We start from the raw sequence: 12623 nt of genomic DNA, 5'->3' as shown, positions 1-12623 counted from the left end.
ATTTTGACAGATATTTAAGGCATTCATCAATGTTCAGATATGTTTTTGATATTTCCAAAAATCCTGTAATATTTCCATAAGCCATAAATGTTTTCCTAAAAAATTACATTCACGAGTAGTCTACAAAACTTCTTCAAATTTTATGTTACCCTGAAATACTTCTCCTCACACAAATATTCTCTAAAAAGATCTTGACAGCTACTTGTGTTTTCTAAAATGGCATCAGAAATTTTACAAGTATTCTGAACAATATTTGTTTTTGTTTTTTTTTCCAGAGATACGGTTGTCTGTGAATATACAAATAAGAAAAACATCTTTGTTATAGGTGCTCAGAAATCCTCCGAGTTCTCAACTACTTCTTTTTCTTCTTGACATTATGTCCTCACTGGATAAGAGCCTGCTACTCAGTTTAGTGTTCTTATGAGCACTTCCACAGTTTTTAACTGAGAGCTTTCTTTGTCAAAATTGTAATTTTCTCTTTCGTATATCGTACTGGACGAGTACAGCTTTCCCGAGAACCTCACAAGACTAATAAGAGCAACGATGGACGGTGTGCAGAATAGCGTGAAGATTTCGGGCGAACATTCCAGTTCGTTCGAATCTCGCCGCGGACTTCGACAGGGTGATGGACTTTCGTGCCTGCTGTTCAACATCGCGCTAGAAGGTGTCATGCGGAGAGCCGGGTTCAATAACCGAGGTACGATTTTCACAAGATGCAGCCAATTTGTTTGCTTCGCGGATGATATGTATATTGTCGGCAGAACATTTGGAACGGTAACAGACCTGTACACCCGCTTGAAACGTGAAGCGACAAAAGTCGGCCTGGTGATGAATGCGTCAAAAACAAAGTACATGCTGATAGGCGGAACCGAGCGCGACAGAGCCCGCCTGGGAAGCAGTGTTACGATAGACGGGGATACTTTTGAGGTGGTTGATGAGTTCTTCTACCTCAGATCCTTATTAACGGCTGATAACAACGTTAGTCGTGAAATACGGAGACGCATCATCAGTGGAGGTCGCGCCTACTATGGGCTCCAGAAAAAGCTGCGGTCGAGAAAGATTCACCCCCGCACCAAATGTATCATGTACAAAACGTTCATAAGACCGGTGGTCCTCTATGGACCTGAAGCATGGACCATGCTGGAAGAGGACCTGCAAGCACTTGGAGTGTTCGAATGAAGGGTGCTTAGGACGATCTTTGGCGGAGTGCAGGAGAACGGTGTGTGGCGGCAGAGAATGAACCACGAGCTCGCTAGGCTCTACGGCGAACCCAGTATCCAGAAGGTTGCGAAAGCCGGAAGGGTGCGCTGGGCAGGACATGTTGCATGACTACCGGACAACAATCCTGCAAAGATGGTGTTCGCATCGAATCCGGTTGGATCAAGAAGGCGGGGAGCACAGCGAGCTAGGTGGCTTGATCAGGTGCAACAAGATCTGGAGAACGTGGGCCAAAATCGAAGTTGGAGAGACACAGCCATGGACCGAGTAAATTGGCGTAACACCGTTAACGAGATTTTATCAAATTATTTGATGTAACACCAACTTAATACATAAATAAAATATCGTACTGAAGCAGCAATCGTCGGAGCTGCCACCAACTCCGATAGACATTTCGGCGTACAAATTTTCCAACGTCAAGTTAGCAGTCATTGGCGTAGGAACAGGGGGGGGGGGGCAGGGTGACCTGGCCCCCTCCAGAATTTTTGATGATAATAAAATTTAAAAAAAAAAAAAAAAACAAACAAACAATTTAACATGCAGCAAAATCTTCGGAATCCAATGTACAAGATTCTTGTTATAGACAAACATTTCTTCAATAGCTACATTATTTTATGTTGTAGAACACTATAGCGAGAAAACCTCGCTTGTCATATACAGCATCAGCGTGGTGGTTCTGACTTTGGTGAATCACGCGATAAACGAGAGCTTATCTGTCCGGCTGTCGATCGATTGGTTACTGTTAGAACTAGCTTCTTGTTGTATGTGGTAAGCGCAATTTTTCGACATATCCATTGTAAAAAATACCGTGGTATAAAAAAAATGGAAGTTTGATTCCAATAACTCCAAAAGAATAATCCAAATAATTCTGTTTCAGCAGAGCAGCACCGCATTCTGATTTCTCATGTTTTTGGAGGTGTGTGGTGATGATGATTACTCTTATGAGAATCCACTAAATAAATCCATACATTAACTTCAACTCGTATAATGTCCGAAAAAAATAATTAAAAAAATAGACAAAGTTACTATAGGAATTTCTCAGGCTATACATAGCGGGAATTCTTGTCGAAAAATAAGGCTTTACTTTCAAGGAATTTCGGCATGGCCAAGTTTTCTTGAAATAAATGGTAGAAATTTAACATGACGTGAAAAAAATGTTACAAAATCGACCATAGCTTTCTTTGATTTTGATTCAATTTTTTAAGTAGTTTTGCATGAATAAATTTATTGCTTAAATTATATTTTTTCAAAAAATATTATTATTTCAAAAATTATTTTAATAATATTCAATAGATTCAATAGATGGCACAATTTTTCAAAAAGCTTTCGATATGCATTAAGGTACACCGAGGCAAGTTGAAACGGGTGGGGTAATATGAAATGCCAAGTTTTGAATATGATGCTAATAAATAACGGCAGATTTTTCTACTCTTAACGTTTGGACCATATATTAACTTAATGTTTTTGTGTTAATGTTAATGTTAATGATACCTTTCCATTTGATCCTACACCAGCCATTTCAACTTGCTCCGGTGTACCTTATAAAATTTTAGTATAATCAAACACCTCGAGGAATATTTAAGGGTGGCTTCAGAACTATTGCAAATCTTTTCGAAATTAGTCAATATTGTGGGATTTGTTCATACTTTAAAAGCATTCATCCTGGTGGACATCCACTTCTATGTCTACTTTTTATTATCAAATTGATTTCGGAAAATGTTCCCGGATTTACCTTGAAAATGTTACTTAATCTTTCAAAAATACAGTTTTCGCTCGCAATTCCCTTAAAAAATCATTAATTCTGTCAAATCTAACTCATAGATATTTCACTGAAAGTTCTATTACAAATTCTTCTTTGAATTGCTTTAAATAGTTTTCCGAAAATTTTTATTACAAATTTTTCCGCAAATTTCATCAAAAGTCCTTAAGAAATATTTCCAAAATATTGCACATATTGCGTCAAAATTTCTTCTTTGTTTTCTTTTTTAGAAATGTTGGTTCAAATTCCCGGATAATTCAAGAATTGGAAATAAAATTGTCTTGCCCTCGAATATTTTGAGGAAATTTGTTGAAAACCCCCAGGAAAATTTTGCTTTCGAAATTAGCATAGCGGTAGAAGAGTCTGTAGCAAAATAACTGGGAAGGGGAAAATTTATGAAGATATTCATAAACAAATTTTTATTGATTTTCCTTAAACCACTTCTTTAGAAATTGGTTCTTGGTTTGATTTTTTGTGCGATAAGAAAGCTGAATTTCTAAAGGCTTTCTGGCAGAATTCTAGAAAACCAGAAATCAAGGAAGGATAGCTTTTAAGGATTATTTCTAAAGAAGATTGTGATGGACCTTTAGAAATTTGTTTTATTTGTTAATTCATTATATAACTTTTTACTATCCTGTAATTTACCTGTAGAAAAAATATTAGAAACTATCTTTCATTGTTGCATATGGTTTCTGATTCCTAAAAATCCATTAGGAATTCCTCAACAAATTTTAAAAGCAATGCAAAAGTTTCCACTTAGATTGAAATAAGAATCTCACATTTTCGCATTGAACTTCTACAGTACTAAAAAATAGTCGATAGTAAAACCTTCAAAATAGTTTGTTTGGAAATTATATAGGTAGGAAAAAATGGTTTCTACATCATGAATCTTTAAAGTTCATACTAAATATTATATAAAATTTTAGTTACAAATACTTTCAGTAAAATTCCATACGTTTTAATACGAATCATTTTCTATTTTAAAACACGTCGAAAAAGAACACGATTTTATGTAGTAAATTCCTATACGAACCACTTAAACTTTTCTGTAAGGTACATTGTTAACATGTTTCAGAAATTCTTAAATTTATGGCAGGAATTGAATGATTTTTTCCGAATTATATTTAAGCTGCAATTATTTCAAAACTTACCAACAAAGTTATTTCAAACCTTTCGTTTCTTTAGAAATCTGATGTGGAGTGCTTCATAGAGGAATTCATAAAGCAATCCCTTAAAAATATTAAGTAATTCCAGGAGTAGTTTTTGAACCAAAAAATGGAGAGTGTTTAAATTTTTATATGTTTTTATTATGGAAGAGTCCTGAGATTTATATTCGCAAAAAAAGTGAATTATTTCGAGAACCTGAAAGAATACTTGATGGAACTTCTGGAGATTTTTTTAGAAGTTTATGAATGAATTGCAAGTGCTAAGTGAATCTGATGAAAAATTTCTTCTAATGAAATCCCAAAAGAATCGTTAGTGCGGTTTTAAGAAAAAAAGAAAATGCTAAGATGAATCTTTGGTACTTTTTTTCAGATGAATCTACGAGAATAATTCTCTAAGAAATCTCTGAACAAATTACTCGTGGATTTTTGATTATTTTCACGGAAAAGTTTTTGGAAGTATTGCTTAGTTAGGAAATTTTGAAAAGATAAATAACAAATAAAAATTTTCAAGAGACTTTTAAAGGAATGCGAGATGCTGCACCTTGATTTTAGATAAATTAAAAAATAATTATCTTTAAAAAAAAAATACAGATTTATTGCGTAAAGCTTCTCTGAGCAATCTTGAATAACATTTTCCAATATTTTTTTTTAAAGTGCTCATAAAATTTTTGTGGAATATTACTAGGAATCCGATTTTTTAAGCGGTTCGATAGAGATTCTTCGAGAAATTTTCTGATGAGATCAAAAAGTCTGAGAATAATTCTCTTGGGGAATCCCAGGACGAACTTAATGAAACCAAGTAAGGAGTTCTTGAAAAAAGCGCTGAAAAGTACGAACATAATTCATGAATAAATTCCTGTAGGAATTCTCAGAAAAAACTCTTCAAACCACATGATTTAATACCTGAAAAGATCAAAGAAGAAACACAGAAGACAATCCTTGTGAACTTTTTGCTAGAATTCTTTAAAGAGTTTTGACTGGATACAACAAGAATGAATCTTTTTCGTAGCGATAATTGAAATTTACAAATATCACTGATATGCCGCGAAATGAGACAAAATAAGAAATAAATGAAATCGATACAAATCTGTAAAAACTATGAAATTTGTGAAAATCGTGATTACTGCGACCGACATTACTTCTGTAAAACAAGTATTTGCTAGGCCCCCCTAGGCCCCCTCCAGCCAATGGTTAGCAGATCCCCAGTTCAGTGTTCCCGGATGTGTTGACCTTGTTATCGGTAGTGAAATATGCTGGGAATTACATACAGGACGGAAGATTTCTTTGGGTAAAAGTCTTCCGTGGGTAGTCAAAACACCATTTGGTTGTACGGTATCTGATCCCGCTTCTCGCTCGGCTACCTGAATTCCACGTTTCTGCTATCTTTCTACTGCCGATGATTGACCGGAATCCGCTCTATGCAAAAGTCTTTGACGCGTCATGCAAGACCTCGTCCGGCTATTCGTTGAACGACACGCTTCTCGTTGGACCTATCGTCCAGCAAGATCTCTACTCCATCTACCTGAGGTTCCGGATGCAAATCGTCGCTGTTGTAGCAGACGTCGAAAAGATGTACAGGCAAGTGTTGCACCATTCCGATGATCTTCCATTCCTCCGTATTCGTCATCGTAGCAGTCCGCCCGATCCCATCACTACGTACGAGCTACAGACCGTCACATACGGATCAGCGAGTGCGTCGTACTTAGCCACGACAACCTTCCAGCAAATCGCCAATGATCAAGCAGAATTGTATCCTGCTGCTGTCGAACCAGCTGTAGATGATTTCTACGTCAACGATCTACTGTCCGGCGCACCGGATGTCGACTCTGCTGTAACTCTCCGGCAGCAAGTCACCGCTATGCTTGGCATCGCCGGGTTTACACTAAAAAAATGGGCGTCCAACGTCCAGGAAGTGTTGCAGGATACACCGCCGGAAGATCTGGCCATCCAGCCTCTCCACGATTTACAGGATGAGCAGACAATCTCTACGCTCGGTCTGCTATGGGATCCGGCGGCCGATATCTCCGATTTAAGGTAGAAATACCTCTCCCTGCTGCTATTCTTACCAAGCGGAAAGTAATGTCATACATCGCTCAGATTTTCGACCCACTGGACTTGCTAGGTCCAGTTATTGCAAAGGCAAAGTTGTTTATGCAGCGCCTGTGGGCGTTGAAGCAGAACGGTGTTTCCTGCGAGTGGGATTCGCCATTGCCAGAGAAACTTCAACACGAGTGGAAGCAATTCCATACTACATTACCCATGCTCGCTGAAGTTCGAGTTCCTCAGATGGTGCTCTCTCCCGGCAGTGACAGTATTCAGCTTCATTTCTTCGCCGACGCGTCATCCGTTGCGTACGGAGTCTGTTGCTTTGGCCGCACAGTTTCGGCGGATGAAATTCAAGTTCGCCTGTTCACGTCAAAGTCAAAGGTAGCTTCACTGTCTACACACCATTCCATCGCCAGACTAGAACTCTGTGCCGCGCATCTGGCAACGCAACTCTTCAAGAAGGTTGAAGCATCGTTGAAAATCAACTTCATCGATACTCCCGCTACAACAAGTTACGCCGAGTAGTGGCATTCTACAGTCGTTATCTGCATTCCCAGACAACCAAAATGTACGCATAACGAAATCACCTGGAGGCTTTGTATGTGCAAAATTTCACTTATAAGATGTCGCGAAAAGGCCTTCTACGTACAAAAGTGGAGGCGATATGCGTGCATATATTATGTGACGAATAATGACATACATTGCGAGTGTATAAATATTCTACCGAACTAACTTGTGATCTAATGCGACTTAACTTATGATAATAAATGTTGATTTGACAGCTGCTACGGATTGATTCGACTTACTTTGTACGAGTGTACGGGAAGAAGCAAAATGTACAAATAAACTCAGAAAAAAGTATTATCTGCGAGGTAACTCATCAATCCGACGAGTTTATTCACGGTGTTTTGCGAGTTTGATGTAATTTGTATGAATAAACGAGTTATAACGTGAACATTCATGCGATTTCTGGTTGTCTGGGTTGTTTGAAGGAGCGCGCACAGCAGCGCCAGACCAGGTCGGACATCGCTACATTGGACGTTAGCATCCGTATCCGGTGGGAACTTTGGTCGTATGATGACAGGGAGGAGGGGGTTTGCTTTTGCTCTTGCTTCTGCAAACCTGGAGCGTCTGTACTTCATGTTAGGAACGGCTCACAACAGTGTCTGTTCCCCATGTCAGGGGCGGCTGATCATCGTCCGAGTGCCAGAGAAGGACTCTAAGCTAAACTGTGCACTATTGTCCTCCAAACATTTAGGGGGAATGGTCCTCCGGAAATCTAGGGAGTTGGTGTCAGGCCCTGCAAGCCAGCCGTAAAACATCAAGCAACGAATAATCAGCGAGAGAATACGAACCGGGACAGTCGGCGAATACCACAGTGACGTAAAGAGACTGGCGATTGGAAGCTCGGTACGTGGAACTGCAAATCTCTCAACTTCACGCATACTCGCCGACGTGCTGAAGGACCGCTTTGGCATAACACGAGCTGAGAACAGCTTTGATAGTGATGGGTGATATGGAATGGCGCGTGATCGGGTGGTGACCGATCAGCTAAAGAATATGCAAGTTGAGGCTCAAAGGCCGGATCTTCAACTTCAGCATAATAAACGTGCACAGACCTCACTCCGGAAGCACTGATGATGATAAGGACGCTTTTTAAGCGCAGCTCAAACGCGAGTACGGCAGCTGCATAAGCCATGACATCAAAATCATCATAGGAGATCTAAACGCTCAGGTTGACCAGGAAGAGGAATTTAGACCGACTATTGGAAAGTTCAGCGCCCACCCGCTGACGAACGAAAACGGCTCACGACTAATTGATTTCGCCGCCTCCAAGAATATGGCCATTCGGAGCACCTATTTCTAGCACAGCCTTCCATACCGATAAACCGTTCTGACTGATGGACGGCACTTGGCCGACATTATCGTCATCAGGACCTATCGTGGCGCTAGCATCCACCTGACAACTATCTGGTGATGGTTAAAATGCGCCCAAAATTCTCCGTCGTTAACAACGTACGGTACTGACGGCCGCCGCCTCGGTATTACCTAAAGCGGCTTAAGCAACCGGATGTCGCCAAGACGTACGCGCAGCACCTCGAGGCTGCATTTCCGGAAGAGCGTGAGCTGGATGAGTTGTAAGAAATTGGGTTTTTCACAACACTGGTAGGCACATGCTTTTATATCTTAATAATCATTCACTAAAAGGATTGTGCTACTGTGCCCTGAATATTGGTTCCCCAAATGTCGTTTCCTACCCCTGTGCTAACGACATGACACAGCCCCTAGGTGCACACAACAAAGACCTCGGTCTGCTCAAAAACCCAACCCATGGTGACGGATCTTTTGTTGATCCAACCCAAAATACCACCAACGAGACTACTCTGCCCTCGGCAAGCAGCTCATTACCACCTTTGATTAGTAGAGCTCTGTCTCATTCGACTTCCGACCCCCACTCGCTGAGCACGAGCCCAAGCCGCTCCCAGAACAACGTCTCCAATAGAACCCGCCCGTGTATGGTTCCCGGTGGCCGAATCACCCTCGCCGCGCAGTGGAATGTGAATGACTTTTTTCACAACCTCCAGGATGTGGAAATGTTAATGCGGGATCAGCAGCCTGTGGTTCTGACTCTACAAGAGATCCACAGAGCAACACCCGCAATGATGAACAATACACTAGACAAAAAATACCTATGGTATTCCAAGAATTACGGCAACATCTACTAATCGGTTGCCATCGGAGTAGCCGCCGAACTCACCGCTAGCGAGATTAAGATAGACACTGATCTACCGATTGTTGCGATCCGCCTCCCGTGGCCCTCCCCCGTCTCGGTGGCTTCCATTTACTTACCGAACGGCAAGCAGCCCAATTTAGAATCCCGACTCAAGGACGCTCTTAAGCAAATTCCAGAGCCAATGATGATCCTAGGCGACATCAATGGCCACCAGCGAGCCTGGGGAAGCCGCCGCAACTGTGAACGTAGCTCCATCATTGTCAATGTTGCAAACCAGCTCAACTTAACTATTCTTAACGACGGTTCCCCAACCTTCTCCCGAGGACGAGTCAACACCGCGATTGACGTCTCACTAGTATCAACTCAAATCACCAACCACTTCCTCTGGTCGGTGGAGAGTGATCTCCGAGGGAGCGATCACGCACCGATCACCAGGGTTAAGGAAAACACTTCGGCACCCGGATTTCCAAACATCGCTCGAAACCGAGTTGGAACTCCACCCTCCCATGTCCGTCTCGGACCTATCCGATGATCGTGAGGACTGCTGGAGAACAGAGATGGCAGCCATCAACAATGCAGCAGAGAGCAACGTCGGGTACGTGGGACGGAGTCGACGGAACGATTGGTTCGACGAGGAATGTAGGCAGATTCTGGAGGAGAAGAATGCAGCGCGGGCGGTCATGCTGCAGCATGGGACCCGACAGAACGTGGAGCGTTATAGACGGAACCGGCAACAGCAGACCCGCCTCTTTTGGGTGAAAAAATGCCACCTGGAGGAGACGGAGTGCGAGGAGATGGAACAGCTGTGCAGGTCTCAAGAAACACGTAAGCTCTATCAGAAGCTCAACGCATCCCGCAACGGCTTTGTGCCGCGTGCCGAGATGTGTAGGGATAAGGATGGGTGCATTTTGCGGGCGAGCATGAGGTGATCGAAAGCAGCACTTAGACGAACATTCAGGTGAGCACTGAGAGCAGAGGCAATGAAGGTCGGGACAACGGAGGAAATGCCTTCGTCAGTGGAAATCAATCAGCCCCCACTTTGAGGATGGTCAAGGATGCCATTCAACAGCTCAAGTACAATAAAGCAGCTGGTAATGATGGTATCGGAGTTGAACTCATAAAGATGGGCCCGGACAAGCTGGCCATTTGTCTGCACCGGCTGATAGGCACAATCTGGGAAACAGAACAGCTACCGGAGGAGTGAAAGGAAGGGGTTATATGCCCTATCTACAAGAAAGGCGGCAAGTTAGATTGTGTGAACTTCCGAGCGATCATCATCCTAAACGCGGCCTTAGTGTTATCTAAGATCATCTTCCGTCGTCTGTCACCCTTTAATAAACGAGTTCGTGGGAAGTTATCAAGCCAGCTTCGTTGTCGGCCGATCGACAACGGACCAGATCAAGGTAGTAGAAGGGAGGTAGATTGATGTGTCAAATAGAACATTCCGCCATATTGGAGAAAAAGATAACAGCTGGCAGGTCTGTTATGCTTGAATAAGTCAGCAAGCCATGATACTAAAACAAGCTTTTCCCCTCAATTCATTTTGTTTTGGAAAACGTCAGTTGATTCAAATTTTCTGGAACAATTTCACAGTACACACGCATCATGCCAATAACTGCAACAAAATAACTGCGATTGAAAGTGGATTTTCACCACCGAGGTGTGTGCGGGAAAAAGTGTTGAACAAAATACAAGGGCCCATTGACAAATTTCATAACGCAGAAGGAGGTGGTTGGACGTGCTCAAGTTGTTACGGCTTATACAAAAACTGTAGAATTATCATACAAAAAGCGTTACAAGGAGGTGGATAGGTGTTGAAAACGTTCATTTTCAGCGTTATGGAATGTGCGAATGAGCCCCATCGAAGTTGAAATAAATAAACAACCGGAATGCATTAAAAAAATCTAACAAACTCCATACAATATTCAATTGCATTTTATTTAGTTTCATATGTATCACTGGTCAAAGAATTTTTAATCAACCAAAATTTCTGAACAGTAAAAAATACTCAAGATTACAAAAGCTTTCATTCCATTTACAGTAAACGGGCTTCCATGTATTATCGACACCCGTTTAAAAAGAGAACCAGCGCACTCGACAGTTTCATCGGTTAAGTCAATGCCATCTATCTGTTACGTTCAGTTTTGTTTGCTAAAAATAAAGATAATGGTTAGCAGAAGATGGTGTAAATAATATCATAACTCTCCTCATCCATGGGATTCCGTTCATCAGTCGATGGTACGACATACCGCGAAATTTTGGCGAACTCCCTCTTTCTGTCGTAGCCCATCGCCTACGGGTAACAGCCTGTATTTAATGCAGTTGTCCTGGCCGGTCCCCTGGAAGGAAGCAACTCTAAACTGAGTCTTTCTACTCTATAGAGTTTATTGTTAGTCTGAAAATAGCAAAATCAAAATTATATTTGAGATAATACATAGTATCAATGAACTTACTTGCAAATGCTTTGAGTTTTGCTTCTCATTATCAAAGCACTACGATCAATAAAAACAATCCTATGGAAACGATAGCAACTACTAGAGGGGAAAATCACATTAACGAATCAGCCAGCTCGCCGACTCGCCAGCTATCATTTTCTACCCTCCACTGTTTACCACTCCCCGCATCCACTGACTGCTTAGATTGCTGTACCTTTCTTCAATATACCTTGGACCAGATCTTCACTGTACGGCAAATCCTCCAAAAATGTCGTGAATACAAGGTCCCAACACATCACCTTTTCATCGATTTCAAGGCGGCATACGACAGTATCGACCGCGTAGAGCTATGGAAAATCATGGACGAGAACAGCTTTCCCGGGAAGCTCACGAGACTGATAAGAGCGACGATGGAAGATGTGCAAAATTGTGTGAAGGTTTCAGGTTTATACTCGAGTTCGTTTGGTTCCCGCCGGGGACTACGACAAGGTGATGGACTTTCGTGCCTGTTGTTTAATATTGCGCTAGAAGGTGTTATGCGGAGAGCCAAGCTTAACAGCCGGTACGATTTTTACGAGATCCAGTCAATTTGTTTGCTTCGCGGATGATAAGGATATTGTCAACCGAACATTTGAAAAGGTGGCAGACCTGTACACCCGCCTGAAACGCGAGGCAGCAAAAGTTGGACTGGTGGTGAATGCGACCAAGACAAAGTACATGCTAGCTGGTAGGGCCGCAGTGTTACGAGAAGGTGGCTAAAGCTGGAAAGATACGATGGGCAGGGCATATTACAAGAATGCTGGACAGAAACCCTGAAAAGATGGTGGTCGCTTCGAATCCGGTTGATACAAGAGGGCGTGGTGCGCAGCGAGCTAGGTGGATGGATCAAGGGCACACCGATTTGGCGAGCGAGGGGCAGAACCGAGGATGAAGAGATGCGGCCACGAACCGAGTATTGTGGCGTGAAATTGTTGATTCAGAGTTGCGGATTTTTTCGTGACATAATGCTGTGCCGGTGCAAAACGTGTGCAATGATGGGGGGAATTTTGGGGAACTTTCTGACCATCAGAACGGCGATGTAGGCCAACTGAAACGCGCTATTCCTGCAGCAGTAAAAAAGGTGAGAATTTCGAATGTAGCAAGATAGAGAGCGAGCTTCTCATGGACGTATTGCGTAGTTTTAGAGGCCGATCCATTTTCTTTAGGAGGTGTAAGAGGACGAATGAATGCTCACCTCTTGATTGGATGACCTCAAACGCCCAATA

The 12623-nt window shown here is 42.2% G+C and overlaps 1 long non-coding RNA gene across 1 annotated transcript; it reads right to left on the bottom strand.

Annotated features, from left to right (window-relative positions):
* Nucleotides 1-11012: 11012 nt before the first annotated feature.
* On the bottom strand, nt 11013-11588 carry LOC110674466. Its single transcript, XR_002498889.1, has 3 exons — nt 11377-11588; nt 11173-11318; nt 11013-11074 (listed from the first exon to the last, which is right to left on the bottom strand). It is a non-coding gene; the product is annotated as an uncharacterized LOC110674466 (long non-coding RNA).
* Between the last annotated feature and the right edge of the window lie 1035 nt (nt 11589-12623).

This window comes from Aedes aegypti, chromosome 1 (assembly GCF_002204515.2).
Source record: "Aedes aegypti strain LVP_AGWG chromosome 1, AaegL5.0 Primary Assembly, whole genome shotgun sequence".
Classification (NCBI taxonomy): domain Eukaryota; kingdom Metazoa; phylum Arthropoda; class Insecta; order Diptera; family Culicidae; genus Aedes; species Aedes aegypti.
Note: the sequence above shows the minus strand (reverse complement) of the source record. Positions and strands in the feature narration are given on the sequence as shown.